The sequence below is a fragment of the Lampris incognitus genome, chromosome 18 (genome assembly GCF_029633865.1).
Source record: "Lampris incognitus isolate fLamInc1 chromosome 18, fLamInc1.hap2, whole genome shotgun sequence".
Taxonomy (NCBI): Eukaryota; Metazoa; Chordata; class Actinopteri; order Lampriformes; family Lampridae; genus Lampris; species Lampris incognitus.
This window is the reverse complement of record NC_079228.1, coordinates 26,468,075-26,482,567: the sequence shown is the minus strand read 5'-3', so window position 1 is coordinate 26,482,567 and position 14,493 is coordinate 26,468,075. Positions and strand designations below refer to the sequence as shown.

The 14,493-nt window shown below is 45.8% G+C and overlaps 1 long non-coding RNA gene and 2 other non-coding genes across 3 annotated transcripts; all 3 read left to right on the top strand.

Annotated features, from left to right (window-relative positions):
- Positions 1 to 7,832: 7,832 nt before the first annotated feature.
- Positions 7,833 to 11,484, top strand: LOC130128970 (uncharacterized). The gene is made up of 5 exons (XR_008811939.1): positions 7,833 to 7,874; positions 8,115 to 8,172; positions 8,512 to 8,603; positions 9,758 to 9,837; positions 10,741 to 11,484. It is a non-coding gene; the product is annotated as an uncharacterized LOC130128970 (long non-coding RNA).
- LOC130129438 (small nucleolar RNA SNORA9) lies at positions 9,523 to 9,657 on the top strand. Its single transcript, XR_008812043.1, has one exon. It is a non-coding gene; the product is annotated as a small nucleolar RNA SNORA9 (small nucleolar RNA).
- On the top strand, positions 10,233 to 10,368 carry LOC130129439 (small nucleolar RNA SNORA9). Its single transcript, XR_008812044.1, has one exon. It is a non-coding gene; the product is annotated as a small nucleolar RNA SNORA9 (small nucleolar RNA).
- Positions 11,485 to 14,493: the final 3,009 nt, after the last annotated feature.

Genomic DNA, 14,493 nt, shown 5'->3' with positions numbered 1-14,493 from the left:
TCAAGTTCCCGTGCACCCCTCGGACATCCCCAAGACAGCGGTGACTACCCCATTCGGCCTATTTGAATTCCTACGAATGGCATTTGGACTCAAAAACGCGGCCCAGTCCTTTCAGCGGCTGATGGATTCAGTGCTCCGTGGCCTTCCTTTCATCTTCGTCTATTTGGACGACATACTCATCGCCAGCGCCTCCGAGGAAGAACACCTGTCCCATCTTCACGCCCTCTTCACACGCCTCAGCCAGCATGGGCTGATCGTCAACCCGGCGAAGTGCCGGTTCGGGCTGACGGCCATTGATTTCCTTGGGCACCGCATCACTGGGGACGGGGCGGTCCCCCTGCCCTCAAAAGTGGAAGCGAAGGCGGCCTTTCCGCGCCCCCAAACAGCTCGTGCGCTCAGGGAGTTCATCGGGATGGTGACATTCTACCACCGCTTCATTCCCCGAGCCACCTTTATCATCCGGCCACTGTACGAGGCGCTGAAAGGCAAGCCCCCCAACCAGGCGGTCGACTGGACAGCAGAGCGGGACCGTGCGTTCACCGAGACTAAAGCTGCGCTCTCCCAGGCTACCCTGCTAGCGCATCCTTGCTGTTGGTGCGGTTCACGAGCAGTGGGTGGGGGGGGGCTTGGCAGCCTTTGGCCTTTTTCAGTCGCAGCTTACACCCCGAGAGCGCAAGTATAGTACTTTTGACAGGGAACTCCTCGGTCTCTGGCTCGCCGTCCGGCATTTCCGGTTCCTGCAAGAGGGCCGCGAGTTTACTGCGTACGTGGACCACAAGCCCCTCACGTTTGCCATGTCCATTGGAGCAGTCCACCTAGGCCTGAACTATGCACAGATGGCCGCTGACCAGGCCACGGATCCGAGCATCCTCCGTCTCCGGACCTCCGACACGGGGCTCCGCCTGCAGGACGTTCCTTTCAGCGACACAGGTGTCACCCTCCTGTGTGACGTCTCCACAGGACAGCCCAGGCCCATTGTCCCAGACAGCTGGAGACACCCCGTGTTTGAAGCTGTGCACGGCCTCTCTCATCCAGGCGGTAAGCCATCCGTGCGCCTGACCTCTGCTAAGTTTGTGTGGGAGGGACATAAGAGAGACGTGAAAGCGTGGGCCGACTCGTGTGTTGCCTGTCAGCGGGCTAAGAACACCGCCACATTAAGGCGCCCCTGGAACGCTTCGCAGTGCTGGAGAGACGATTTGACCATGTCCACGTCAACCTGGTTGGTCCCCTACCCCCCTCCCATGGGTTCACCTACCTCTTCACTGTGGTGGACAGGACTACGCGCTGGCCTGAAGCTGTTCCCCTGGCATCCACGACGTCTGCTGATGTGGCCCGGGCTTTTATTGGGTCGTGGGTCTCATGTTTCGGTACGCCTTCCGACCTTTCATCTGACCGTGGGCCACAGTTTACCTCAGAGCTATGGAATGCTGTGGGTGAGGCTCTGGGCGTCAAGCTTCACCGCACTACCGCCTACCACCCTCAGGCGAACGGCCTATGTGAGCGCTTCCACCGGTCCATGAAGGCTGCGCTTCGGGCTACTCTCAAGGACTGCAACTGGGTCGACAAGCTCCCATGGGTCATGCTGGGCCTGCGGACCGCCCCGAAGGAAGACCTACAAGCCTCCTCTGCGGAGCTGGTGTACGGCACGCCGCTGCGAGTCCCAGGCGATTTCATGCCCAATGCAACGCGTCCCTGGTCAGCTGTGGACCAACGAGCCTCCTTGCTGGACGGGGTCAGAGCTTTCACACCCGTCCCTACTGCCCAACACGGCGCTCCGGTGTCCCAGGTGCCCCCAGGTCTGCAGTCAGCGGACTACGTGTTCATCCGTCACGACGCACACCGCCCCCCTCTGCAACCCCCTTATGACGGCCCCTTCCGCGTCCTGGAACGGGGAACTAAGCACCTGGTGGTGGATTTTGGGGGCACGGCCGAGCATGTTTCAGTGGACCGAGTTAAACCCGCACACCTGGACTTGACGCAGCCGTTGGAGTTAGCCCAACCTCCTCGTCGCGGTCGTCCCCCGGCTCCGCCTCCTCCCCCCGTGGAGACCCGCGCTGCCTCTTCTGCTCCTCAGGCCGACCTCCACAGGCCCGCGTCAATGCCTCCCAGAGACACTCCGGCCCCTGTTACCCGGAGCCGCCGCGGACGGCCTGTCGTCCCCCCGCGCCTGCCTGACTTCGATTACTAGGGCGAATTCTGGGGGGGCTCATGTGGTGGACACGTATTGGGGATAGAATTCAACCCAGGAACTAAGGGTTAAGTCAGGGTTGCCCTGGCAGGTTAACGCAGGGTTAAGTTATGGTTGTTCAGCCAGTTTTCTGGTTATTCTTGCCGCCTCCGCTCAGTCGAGCTGTGGTTTTGTTGTCTCTCTGATTTACCGTTGATTAAAGAAAGTTGCCTACACGGCTAAAGTGTGAACCTATGGTCTTCTCCATTCCTTCGGCTCTACAATAGTCTTATCATGGCAAAGTTTTTTTTCTTCTTCAATTTGATTTGAAAGGAAATCCGCTTCCTGAATTGACAGAGATAACCAAGATCCACATGAACACCATTTGACATGCCACATTTCAGTATGGACACCATGTGCTGTACATGACTTGGAGCAACAGGAGGTCCTTCAAACACAGCTGGACAATGATGCTCTCCTTCCTTTCATCCATCCATCAATCCATCCATCACATTACCCAAATCTCCCCCTAATTTTTGCACACTTGACAGGAGGGGGCTGTACACAAATATACAAAGACTCTATTCATGTGCCAAACCTCTCCTTGTTTACTACAGCTTACATAACTCATGCAGGGGGCGTCCCGGGGGCTCAACCAGATAAGCACATGCAGTGCCATGCATTCTCAGGCCCGACTGCAGCATCCAGCATTCAAATGCTAGAGCTGAGTCTTTCTAGATTGAAAAGGAACAAATCAAACAACATGTGTGCATTAGCCTGGAGAAATGTGGAAGGAAGATATGCGTGTAGTCAGAGGTAAGAATGAGCCATTGTGCGTGGCCTCAAAGTGCTTCTCAGGGAGCAGCGTGACTCTTTCAGGGAGGACCTCTGGGTAATGTTGTGTTTGCTAACTGTATTGAGAACACCGCCTCCTGTCCTCGGACAACAGACACACCGAGGGCGTTTAGAGAAAAATTCAATGCCTAAAACTTCTTTGTCTCCTCATTTGGAACAACAGCTAATTATACTTCATTTACTACAGTTAATCTGATTATTATCTAAACATACAAAGCAGATATTCACCACATGAATATCACCTTCTCTCACAAAATAATTGCTGACAGCCAGGTGAAGGAAGCATCTAAAGTTAGTGAAGGCGTTGTTAACTTGCAAGTTTACCACATTTTTCAAGTTCTTTGCTTTGAAAGCATCTGCAGCGGGGAACCGTGAGAGGATAAATTCTCGAGTTGCAAGTGTTCCTGCAAACCACTGCACAGCATTTTGGAAGGAACTCCTTCGAGAAGCAACCCACCGCTATACAGCAAATACACCCAGCATGCATACGTCATTCTTTCATCATCTTTTGGTTCGGTAAACTATTCTTAGCTCAGACAGAGTTGTATCGTTTGTTTTTTAGTGCTACACAGACACGCTCGTGAGGCCTAGCAGACTTTGTCTAGATTAATGCTGGGACATGATTTTAAATTGGATTATTCACAGAGATCAAATTACGATATTTCCAGAGGACACTGCCTGGTAGAGATGAGAGCAAACCTTCTAGGCAGTGTAAGATTCTTCTGATGTACAAGACGCAGCTGTGTGCCATGTATATAGCTGCAACAAAAACAGTCTGAGGAACACAGTGTGCCAAGCTGAAAACGCTCCCCAGGGACCTTTTTTTTTTTGGTTTGTTTACAAAACACACAATTCTCAAAGCTGCTGAGTTCTCCAGTCGTGCAGAACATTGGCACCGGGGAAAGCTAAAACGACAAGTGTTTTCTCTGAAACACAGATGTGGACAATCAAAGTTTGGTTTGAATGTGTATGCAGACCAAGAGCGGCAGGGGGCAGGGGGCAGTCCTCATCACAGCAGACAAACAGAGCTGTAATTCATGCAGGCTGTCTGGTGATGCTGTCAGTCACCAGGGACAGTGGGCTCAGCGAAGATCTGCTACTCTGAGGTCTTTATTGTTGTGCTGGGATGAAATCTGAGTCATCCACCACAAGCGCCCTCCTCTTCAGCCCCCCTGCCTTCCCTCCCCAGAGCTTCCACCACCCACCCGCAAACACTGCCCACATAGTTACAAATACCACCCATGAAAGCAACACCCTGGATGCATGCCAAAACTCACTTTTTAATCCATTGAAAAGATCAGTGACTGGCTAGATAGCTTCTTGTTCTCAAAGAGGAAATTCCTTTTCACGGTTGGTGCAAGTACCACAACAATATATAAAAATAGAAACATAATCCAGTAAGTCAGACATTACACTGTGCTACAGTAATATGGAAATAACACATTATGCATAGCAAAAAGACACATTGACACTACAGACATTCTGTGTTTGTTATAGTGGGTGACTGTGTGTGTGTGTCTGTGTGTGTAGGGAGGGGTAGTTGTTGTTGTTATTGAGTGTATGGATAGAACAAGCCCTCCTGCGTGTTAGTGTCTTGTATCTATGACCAGAAGGGAGTAGAGTGAACTGCTAATGGAGTGGATGCTCTGTGTCATGTGCAATCATGTTTGCTTTACATGGAATAGTTGTGAGGATGCAGTCAGGTTTGATAGGAGCAAGGGACCGTGATGGCCAATTAGTTTGGTGGCCGTCAGAGAGACCTCTAGGAGTTTGTTTCACTCGACTGCTGTTAATATACTAAGCTGCTAAGAGCAAAACTGGTTTCTTTTGCATAATCCATTTGAATATAAATACGTACAAAAATCAATAAGATGAGAGACTGGGTACTAAACACGTACTAAACAAAATACATCCGCAGGTAGAATTATACATGTAGCTACTATGTATGTACATACCCTTCTCTTTTTTTTTTACAGCTATTAAAGTATACCTACGACATGTCTTTGTTTAAAGCCATTCTGATGTCCTTTTATCATTACCACATTCGCCTATCTGTTAGTAAAAGGAATAAATGAATGAGTATCACTAATGGTAGACAGGCAGAAGAAATCCTAAAATGAGTTGAAATCAATTGGCAGTACTTTACTGTCCTCTAGTGACTGCAAGTGTGCATAAATCCTTACTACGTTTGTGCTTTGAACTTTGTTCATTTTAAGCTTCCATACAATGGAGTAAGGAAATTGAACGATGGGAATTTAACAGGCAGGAAAAAGGGAGTTACGGTTGGAGAAGAAGTATCGAACGATTTTGAAAGAGAAAATGGTATCTGCCAGAGGAGTGCAATCAGCCCTGTATTATTCAACATAGTGATAAAGGACATCTTTACAAATTTAGACTGAAGCATCAAATCAGTGCTATATGCCGACGATGGGGCCATATGGGTGAGGGGAAGAATGTGGCACATGTGTTAGGGAATATAGATAAAGCAATAGAGGAAGAGGAAAAGCGGTCATATGAGTGGGGGTTCAAGCTTTCAACAAGCAAGTCTTGTGACATGATGTTTACTCAAATAAGCGCAAGATTGGTGCCGAGAAGCTAACATTTTATGGTCAGCCGATGGAGCATTTAAGTACCTGACTCTATGACTAGATAGCAAATATACATGGAAAGTACATGTCAAACACCTAGAAACAAATGCTAAAAAGTCATAAATCTATTACGAGCTGTGGCCGGATGCAAATGGGGGGCCGAGTAACAGTCATTCATTGACATTTATAGGGCAATTATAAGGGCAACAATAGATTATGATTGTGTAGTAAATGGAGCAACAGCAAAGACATCAAATCAAATCAAATCAATTTTATTTGTATAGCTCAATATCACAAATTACAAATTTGCCTCAGTGGGCTTAACAGCAACACAACATCCTGTCCTTAGACCCTCTCATCGGATAAGGAACAACTCCCTAAAAAAACCATTTAACAGGGAGAAAAAATAGGAAGAAACCTCAGGGAGAGCAACAGAAAAAGTAGATAGACTACCGTATGAAGCACTATGATTATGTATCGGCGCTTTTGAGTCAACCTCCATTAACACAGTACTAATACAAGCAGGACAGACACCGCTGGAGGTAAGAAGAGAAAAACATACACTTGCATATTAGGTCAGGTGAAATGGAAGAGGGGAAGAAAACCCTACAAAGAAGACACTACAGGACTGCTGGCAATATTGCAAGATCCAGGGATATGGGTTTGGGTGGATAAGGGAAGAGAGAGAAAGAGAGAGAAGACATATGGAGTGGAGGCCTCAGAGTTCATCAGGTCCATCCCAGTTAGTAGTGTACCCCCTTGGCTTCTCCCAGAAGTAAAGATAGACATGAGTATTCTGGAAAAGAAGAGAATATATGGAGCATGTATGAATGAAGTGGGAGTTGAAACAATATCACAATTATCTCAAAATCAACACAGATGGCTCTAAGAACAAACAGGAGTGTGTGGGAATCTATGTGTGTGTCCCCGAGTTTAAAAGATCTATCTCCAAAAGACTGTCTGACCAGTTATGAGTATATACAGCAGAATTACTGGCAGCTATATTGGGTTACAGGGTGTTCTTCTCTTGGATCACCACCTTGTCATGGTAGAGAAGCTTGTGTGTACCAATGATCCCAAGAGCTATGCCGTCCGGAGCTTGGCTCCTGGTAAGGTCACCCAAGGCGAATTGGTCAAGGGGGGAGGTTCCAAACAAAGCACTATCCAACAAGATGTCTCCAGGTCACAACAGCAGTGAAAGTAGATGAAGGCTGCAACTCCATGCCATTGGACTCTGGCCACCCCCTGCCAAGGACTGTGTGATGGCTGCAGGCACATCAGCCACTCCATGTAAAAAGCTGTCATGTGTAGGCTTCCTCCCATTATATGGCTCCAGGATCGGCCTCTATGCCCACCTGAAAACCCTGAGAGAGCACGGTCATACTCGACCCCGAGTGACCGCTGATGATGATGACAGTGGGTTGAAGAGGTCGGACCTGATAGGGTGGTGGTATGCACTGACTCGATAGCCATCTTGGAAAGCATACAGTCAGCAAAAATTGTCAGAGAAGACTGACTCATTGAACCTTACCATGGTTTGCTAAGACTTAATTGAGGTGGTATAGATGTACAAATCTGTTAGGTACCAGCATGTGAGGGGTTGAAAGAGAATGAGGGTGCTGACAAACTAGCAAAAAAAGGGCACCACGAAAGGAAATAACAGCACCAATTCCACTTGTAAAAGGAGAAGAAAAAGCAATGATTAAGAAGGAAGGAATGGACATAGAGCAGAAAATGTTGCAGGAAGACCAGAAAGGAAGTGGGTATCACAAAATACAAAAGTCGGTCATAACAAAGAACTATAAAGAAAGGAACAGGAGGGAGAAAATTATCATAACAAGATTCAGATTACACAGGATAAAATGGTACCTTGTTTGTACTGGGCAAAAGGAAGAGTGAAAAGTGTGGGAACTGTGGCATTAAAGAAAACGTAAGATATATCATATTGCACTGTACCGTGTATGAGGTGGAAAGGAAAGGGTTACATGATAAAGTCTGAGAGGCGGGATGGGAGTTGGATCTGATGGGGATACTGAGAACAGAAAGAGATGGAGATGGGATAAGAGTCACCAGGAAGGCAGTCTTTGCTTTCTTAAGTGACACAAGTTTGGTGGGCAGACTTTAAATAGGGTAAAAGACATGATGCTACACTCTTGTACAGTAGGTGGCGGTATGCATCTCAAAGTTGTTTGCGATCCGCCAGTAAATTGAGAGAAGAAGAAGCTTCCGGCTCCAAAAAGCTCGTCAGGCGTGGCGACAGTGCTGTAAGTAGTACTTGTACAGCTAAAAACTAATCAATAGACATCCGTGTTTATTTTTTTGATTTTTGTCCACGTTGAATCACTGTAAAAATACGTTGTTTCTTATACTACGAGAAACCTACATTATTTGTTTATTGTGAGTAATAGAACACTGGGAAAGTGTTGAAATGCCGCGTTCCTCATGAACGTGTCTCATGGGCATATCCGCATGATTTAACAATTGACGCTTTTATTTTCTTGCAGACTGTAATTGGACTTGATCGGTTGTTCGAAGCTTTTGAAGGAAGATGGAGATGGAAAGGTAGGACTGTCTTTTTTCATCACTTAGTCTTGTCAGTTCACTTCGCAGACGGCTATCTTCCAATGTGTGGTGACAGCTTCATGCTACATGTGGACACTGACTTCATTTAAACTTTATAGTACATCTCGTACATTAAAATACAGTGCGTCACATCAGCTGCACAGACAGAGCTGTAGTTTTCTGATCTGTGGATTTACAGACTTGGCCTGTCAATTGCCCGAGAGAGAACTGGGGGCAAGGTTTCAAATACACCTCAAACAGATGTACTACAGGTGTGAAAAACTGCTTTGGGTTGCTTCTTTATTGTCTTGCTAAATAAAAGTGTAATTATCTCTGCAGAGGCCAAGCAGTGATGCCATTGGCGACCCTTCTCAGACCTCCTGACCTACGTCTGATGTTACATCTACTGGTTGAGCACAAGGCTGAACATGGTAGGTTTCTGACTTTAAGGCTTACAATTTTCATTTCAATGTGTTTAAAAATTTTTTTTTATCTGATCTGAAAGATGAGATCTAAAGAGATCACATGTTCCAATGAAGTCTGGTCATGGTGACTACCCTCCCATCAATTTAGTCCCATGAGAACGTTAACCTGCCAGGTTAATGCCTCCCGGCATGATCAGATAGGTCAGTTATTAACTGCTGGTGACGTATTAGCTGCTTCCTTTGACATCTTTTTACCTATGCAATGGATTTCCATTGCTTTAATGTATACAAGTATTTATTTCTTTTTTGGGGGGGGGTTACAGCAAAAATCAGCTGATAGCGGCATTCGTTTTAGTATTTATAACAACTGAAAGTAGACAACATTGTCTTAAAGCCTGTGTTGTTACATTATTTTCATATACATATGAACTTGAGCTCTTTCAGTTGGTTTAACATAAAAAGATGTATCGTCAGACCAAAATTGCTGAGCTCTCTTTGGCACCCTGGCAAATGTTTTACTGTCTTTCAGAATCTATGACTTCCCCCTTACGTGCGCGGTTTAATACACTGTAAGAAATCAGACGTTCGCATATATCAAAAGTTCAATGGATCGAGTAAAAAGCCAGGGGTCTTAATCTGGTTTTTGAATACATTAAGACCTTACACCGGCTTTTGGAAATCAGAAAAAGGCATTTACATGACCATTTAAGATTTTCTTATTGGTGTGCTGGTAAATGTACCCATTGAAAACATGCATGCGAGCCCAGCAATTAACACTTTTAGTGAGTCACTGAACTTAAGTGGGTTTTGTTCATATGAAAAATCTTGCATAGAATGCACTTTTTGATAGTGTGTTGGTGGACCATTTTTTAAATTGCGTTGGCGTTAACACAAAACAGAACTCGATTACGAGATGATGCTTTTTATGCAGGCTGTTCCAGCAAGGCTTAGCCTGTGGTGGCTCTGACCTTTCCTGTAGTGTCTGCTAGAGAGAACTGAGGCTGTTTGAGGCCTTGCTATGTCTCTTCATGGCCGGGTTATAGGTAAACCTCAGACAAGTTTTTTTTTTCCATTTAAGAATAGGTCTATGGAAATAAGCTGCTGCAGTGAGATGTTTTTGCTCTTGAATAATAGCCAAATGTTTTTCTTTTTTCTTCCAGAATTCAAACTTCACTGCTCAGACCTCCCAGATGGCACTTGAATGCTGAAGTATAAATTCGACCGAGTGTAAGAAAATGAGGTAAAACGAGCTACATTTGTACTTATCAATATGACATCTGGGGGACGTGTTGTTTCAGCAGTAGCCTTTGGTTAACAACTTTACCTGGTCATTTTTTCGATTTTGAACATCTCATTACATTATCAGTAAAATCGTTTTTGCCGACCAGACCTGGTGCTAAAGCATCTGGTTGTGACCAGAGGAAAAATGTCCAAAAGTAAACGGGAATAATTATAGCCAGAAAGACCCCCTGGAGGTTCACTGAGCCGCTGCATTCAGTCATCCATCTGGTACATTTTACACAATGCAGGAATGTTTGAGTGATATTTTTTATCAACATTTTTTTCAAAACCGCATGAGTCCTGCTTAATATAAAGTTTTTTTTTTATTTTGCTTTTCAGTTATCTTAACTAATATTGCAGGCTGTTCCAGCAAGGCTCAGCCTCATGTGGCTCTGACCTTTCCTGTAGTGTCTGCTAGAGAGAATGGAGGCTGTTTGAGGCCTTGCTGTGTCTTTTTCACGGCCGGGTTATAGGTAAACCTCGGACATTGTGAAGTTGCATCAGTTCGATTGGGAAGGTGTTTGGGATGCCACTAAAACACTTGATTATTTCTTTTTTTCTTTTCTCCAGGAGCAGAGATTTACTCAACCTTCAGGAATTTTTATTTATTTCCCTTGGTTGTCAAGTACATGTCGGAAAAGGGAAAAATTGTTAATTTGAGTCTAAGGCATTTAGACTTTGTTCAAATGTGTACCTTTACAGCCTCAGCTGTGGTTTTCCATTAGGCAGCTGTATTGAGGTGAAGGGTATCTACATATCGTGCCAACAGAGCATGGCATTTGATGCTGTTAAGAGTTGAAATTGGGTTTTTCCAGCGGTGTCATTTGAAAACCGCTCCTTTTTTTCCTTTCTTTTTCTGTAGGATTCTCCAGGATCGAGGGAGTTCATCTGCTATGCTCCTAGGCTTGCAGGGCCAGACCTCAAGACGATAAGGTGACTTGGAGGTCTGGGAAGGTTTCATCTGAATTCTTTTGTCATTTCCTCTTCGCTGAATTCCATCAGCAGCATTTTGTTTGGCTGCACTGTCTGTCAGTCCACTGGCACTTTGGGATATTAAACAGGCCCTGGTTAAGTGTGGTTATCCTAACTCGGCGTTTGTCAAAGCCAGGAAGACGTCCAAACAGCGCACCAGCCAACCGAAGAGAGGAGAAGGATAACAGCTGTCTAAGCGTAAACCAGTGGTGATTCTGAATGTGGTGGGAGTGTCAGAAAAGTTGAGGTGTATTTTCCAAACATCGTGTCTCAGTTGCTTTGAAACCCCAAAACACGGTGCACCAGAAATTGGTCCACCCCAAGGATCGGGTCCCCCGGCACAAACGGAGAAATATGGTGTACGCTGTTGAATGCCGGGAGGATTGCCGTGACTTATACATTGGGGAAACCAAGCAGACGCTAGCCAACAGAATGGCACAACACAGGAGAGCTAATGCGTCAGGCCAGGACTCTGCAGTCTACACCCATCTACAGGCCAGTGGCCAGTCTTTAAAGGATGAGGATGTGCACATCATTGATGGGGAACGCTGGTTTGAACAGGAAACGTGTTTCATCACTGTACAGTCATATTGAGTTTACAGCTCAAACACGTTTAATAAAAGATAGCAATGTGTTTGCTTGATTTTGCTTCGTCATTTGTTTACACTCGTTTTTATCTGAAATGAGTCAACAGGGTCTTAATATGGAAAGGCTGGACGTTTGGAAGGGCCAAATCTTAAGACGTTAATAAGATTTACACATACTTTGGTAATGGGTTTTAGTTTCTGTGCTGCCAATTAGGTACAGTATTAGTTAAGAGTCAGCTAGCTAACTTAACATCTACTGAAAGAATGTGTATTTGGCCAATGAATACTTAAATATTGTTTATCATATGGAAATGAACACAAAGTGTTAATAAACTGAAGTGGGCACATTACATGACTCCACACAGGCAATTTTATGCTATATATCTTATTCTTGTAGGCTAAGTTTTTCACTGTGGGAAAAAGTCCATATGCTTTCAGGTTTTTAATTGCACAGCTAGCTGTTTATGGCCACTTTTGCAAAGCAACAAGCTGTTAATCCCACATTTTCTAAGCACGACCACGACAGTGCAGTTAATGTTGAAAGAAAAAAGGTAAATAACTAATTCAGCTGTTGGTTTGACCATTACTGCAAATAAGATTAGAAGTAAAAAGGTCACGAAGATGCCACGTATGAATAATTGAATTCGATATTGATTTCAACAACAGCTACTACTACTTTCGGCTGTTTCCGTTAGGGGTCGCCACAGCAGATCATCTGTTTCCATCTCTTCCTGTCCTCTGCATTTTCCTCTGTCACGCCAGCCACCTGCATGTTCTCCCTCACCACATCCATACACCTTTTTGGCCTTAACTCTTTCCTGGCAGCGCCATCTACAGCATCCTCCTCCACACGTCCAAACCATCAATCTTGCCTCTCTTGCTTTGTCTCCAAACCGTCCAACCTGAGCTGTTCCTCTAATACACTCGTTCCTAATCCCGTCCTTCTTTGTCACTCCCAATGAAAATCTTAGCAGCTTCAACTCTGCCACTTCCAGCTCGGCCTCCTGTCTTTTTGTCAGTGCCACCGTCTCCAAACCATACAACATAGTAGCTGGCCTCGCTACCATCCTGTAAACCTTCGTTTTTAACTCTTGCTGGTATCTTTCTGTTGCAAATCACTCTTGACACTCTTCACCCACTCCATCCTGCCTGCACTCTTCTTCACCTCTTCCTCCCTCCCCGTTATTTTGAACAGATGACCCAAGTATTTTAAACTCATCCACCTTCGTCGCCTCTTCTCCTTGCCTCCTCACCATCCCGCTGTCGTCCTCCTCATTCACGGATACGTATTCCGTCTTGCTCCTACTGACTCTTCTCTCCAGTGTTGGTAAACTACAGCGCTTCCTGAATAACCTCACCATAATTCTTCGCACTCGGGAAGTTTGTCTGGCGGACCTCAAATAATGACAGTCAGCTGGCTGACGATCGCAAACGGACAAGGATATTTATTATTCTTCGGTGGTCAGTCAGTTGAACGATACATTCTGCCTCAGAGCGAATTGGAAATCCTGCTCTCATGTGTGCATGGACGGCGGCGATGACCGGCAGAGTGAATGGTTTAATGGGCCACATCAAACAGGTAAACCCTAATGTTACATGGATGCACTGCATGATTCACTGAGAAGCATTAACTAGCAAGAGATTGAGTCCAGAGTTAAACGATGATCCCGTAAAAGTGATCGACTTCATATAGTCCAGGCCTTTGACTCATAGACTGTTTCAGTCACTTTGTCAAGACGGTGGGTCAGAACATGAACAGCTACTGTTTGAGCTAGCGGTGTGTAAAAACGAGGCATACTCCAAGTTAACAGTTAATGGGCTTTAGTGTCGAACTGTATGTGTAATGAATGAAAGGTCACGTGTTTAACTTGACCTACTCACGGATGTACGTGCAGTGCGTGTGACGTATACAGGAAGTGAGAAGCGCATGTTATGAAGGTTGTATGTCGGATGAACGCTAGTAAAAGCTACACAGTTAAGAACCTACGAAGTCGGCTCGTTCTTGAATTATTCTTATGTCAGTAAGACAAGGCGTCTACGGACATTACATGGTGTCAGAATAGTCTGTGTATCGGAACACGAGCGGTCATGCCGAAGTTTAATCCGCCGAGTGAATTCAAGTTTGACTGCCCCGTCGAATGGCCAGAGTGGAAACAACGGTTTTCGCGCTTCAGGCTCGCGACAAAGCTGGATAAAGACGACGGGGAGATTCAAGTGAGTTCGCTGATTTATGCAATGGGAAGCGAGGCTGAAAAGATATTCAGCTCGTTTGACTTCGCGGCGGAGGGTGATAAAGTGGACTATGATATCGTACTGAAAAGGTTCGATGACTACTTTATTCCCCGCCGTAACATCATACATGAGAGGGCGTGCTTCTATCAACGTAGCCAGCAGCCAGGAGAGACAGCGGAGATGTACATCCGGACATTGTATGAGCTGTCTGAACACTGTGAGTTTGGGGACAAGAGGGATGAACATATCAGAGACCGTCTGGTAGTGGGCATAAAAGATAAGGTGCTCTCCCGTCAGTTCCAGCTCACAGCGGACCTTACTCTGGTGAAAGTCATTGAACAAGTGCGCCAGGCGGAGGCAATAACAAAGCAGCTCAGCCTCCAAGCTAACCAACCAGAGGCCCAGCTGGCTAACGTCAATGTTGTCCGACGGCGGGACGGACGCCAAAACAAAAAGGGCGGACAGCGTCATGGTGGCAGCAGTCCTGCAACCAACAAAGTAGATGAATGCGGGAGGTGCGGCAAGACGCAGCACACCGATGAGCGGAAGTGTCCTGCAACGAACAGTAAGTGCAACAAGTGTCATAAAAAGGGACATTGGGAGCGTGTATGTCACTCTAAAGCGGTGAGAGAAGTCACTGAAGAGGTTAAACAGCTGTACTTTCTGGGAGAAGTTGGCAAAGAGAGCAGTCAGGAAGATTGGACTGTTAGTTTAACAATAAGTGATGTACCAATAACCTTTAAAATTGACACGGGGGCTGACGCTACTGTTATCAACCAAGGGACATTTAAAAAGCTGAAGCCAAACATAAAACTGGGACCTCC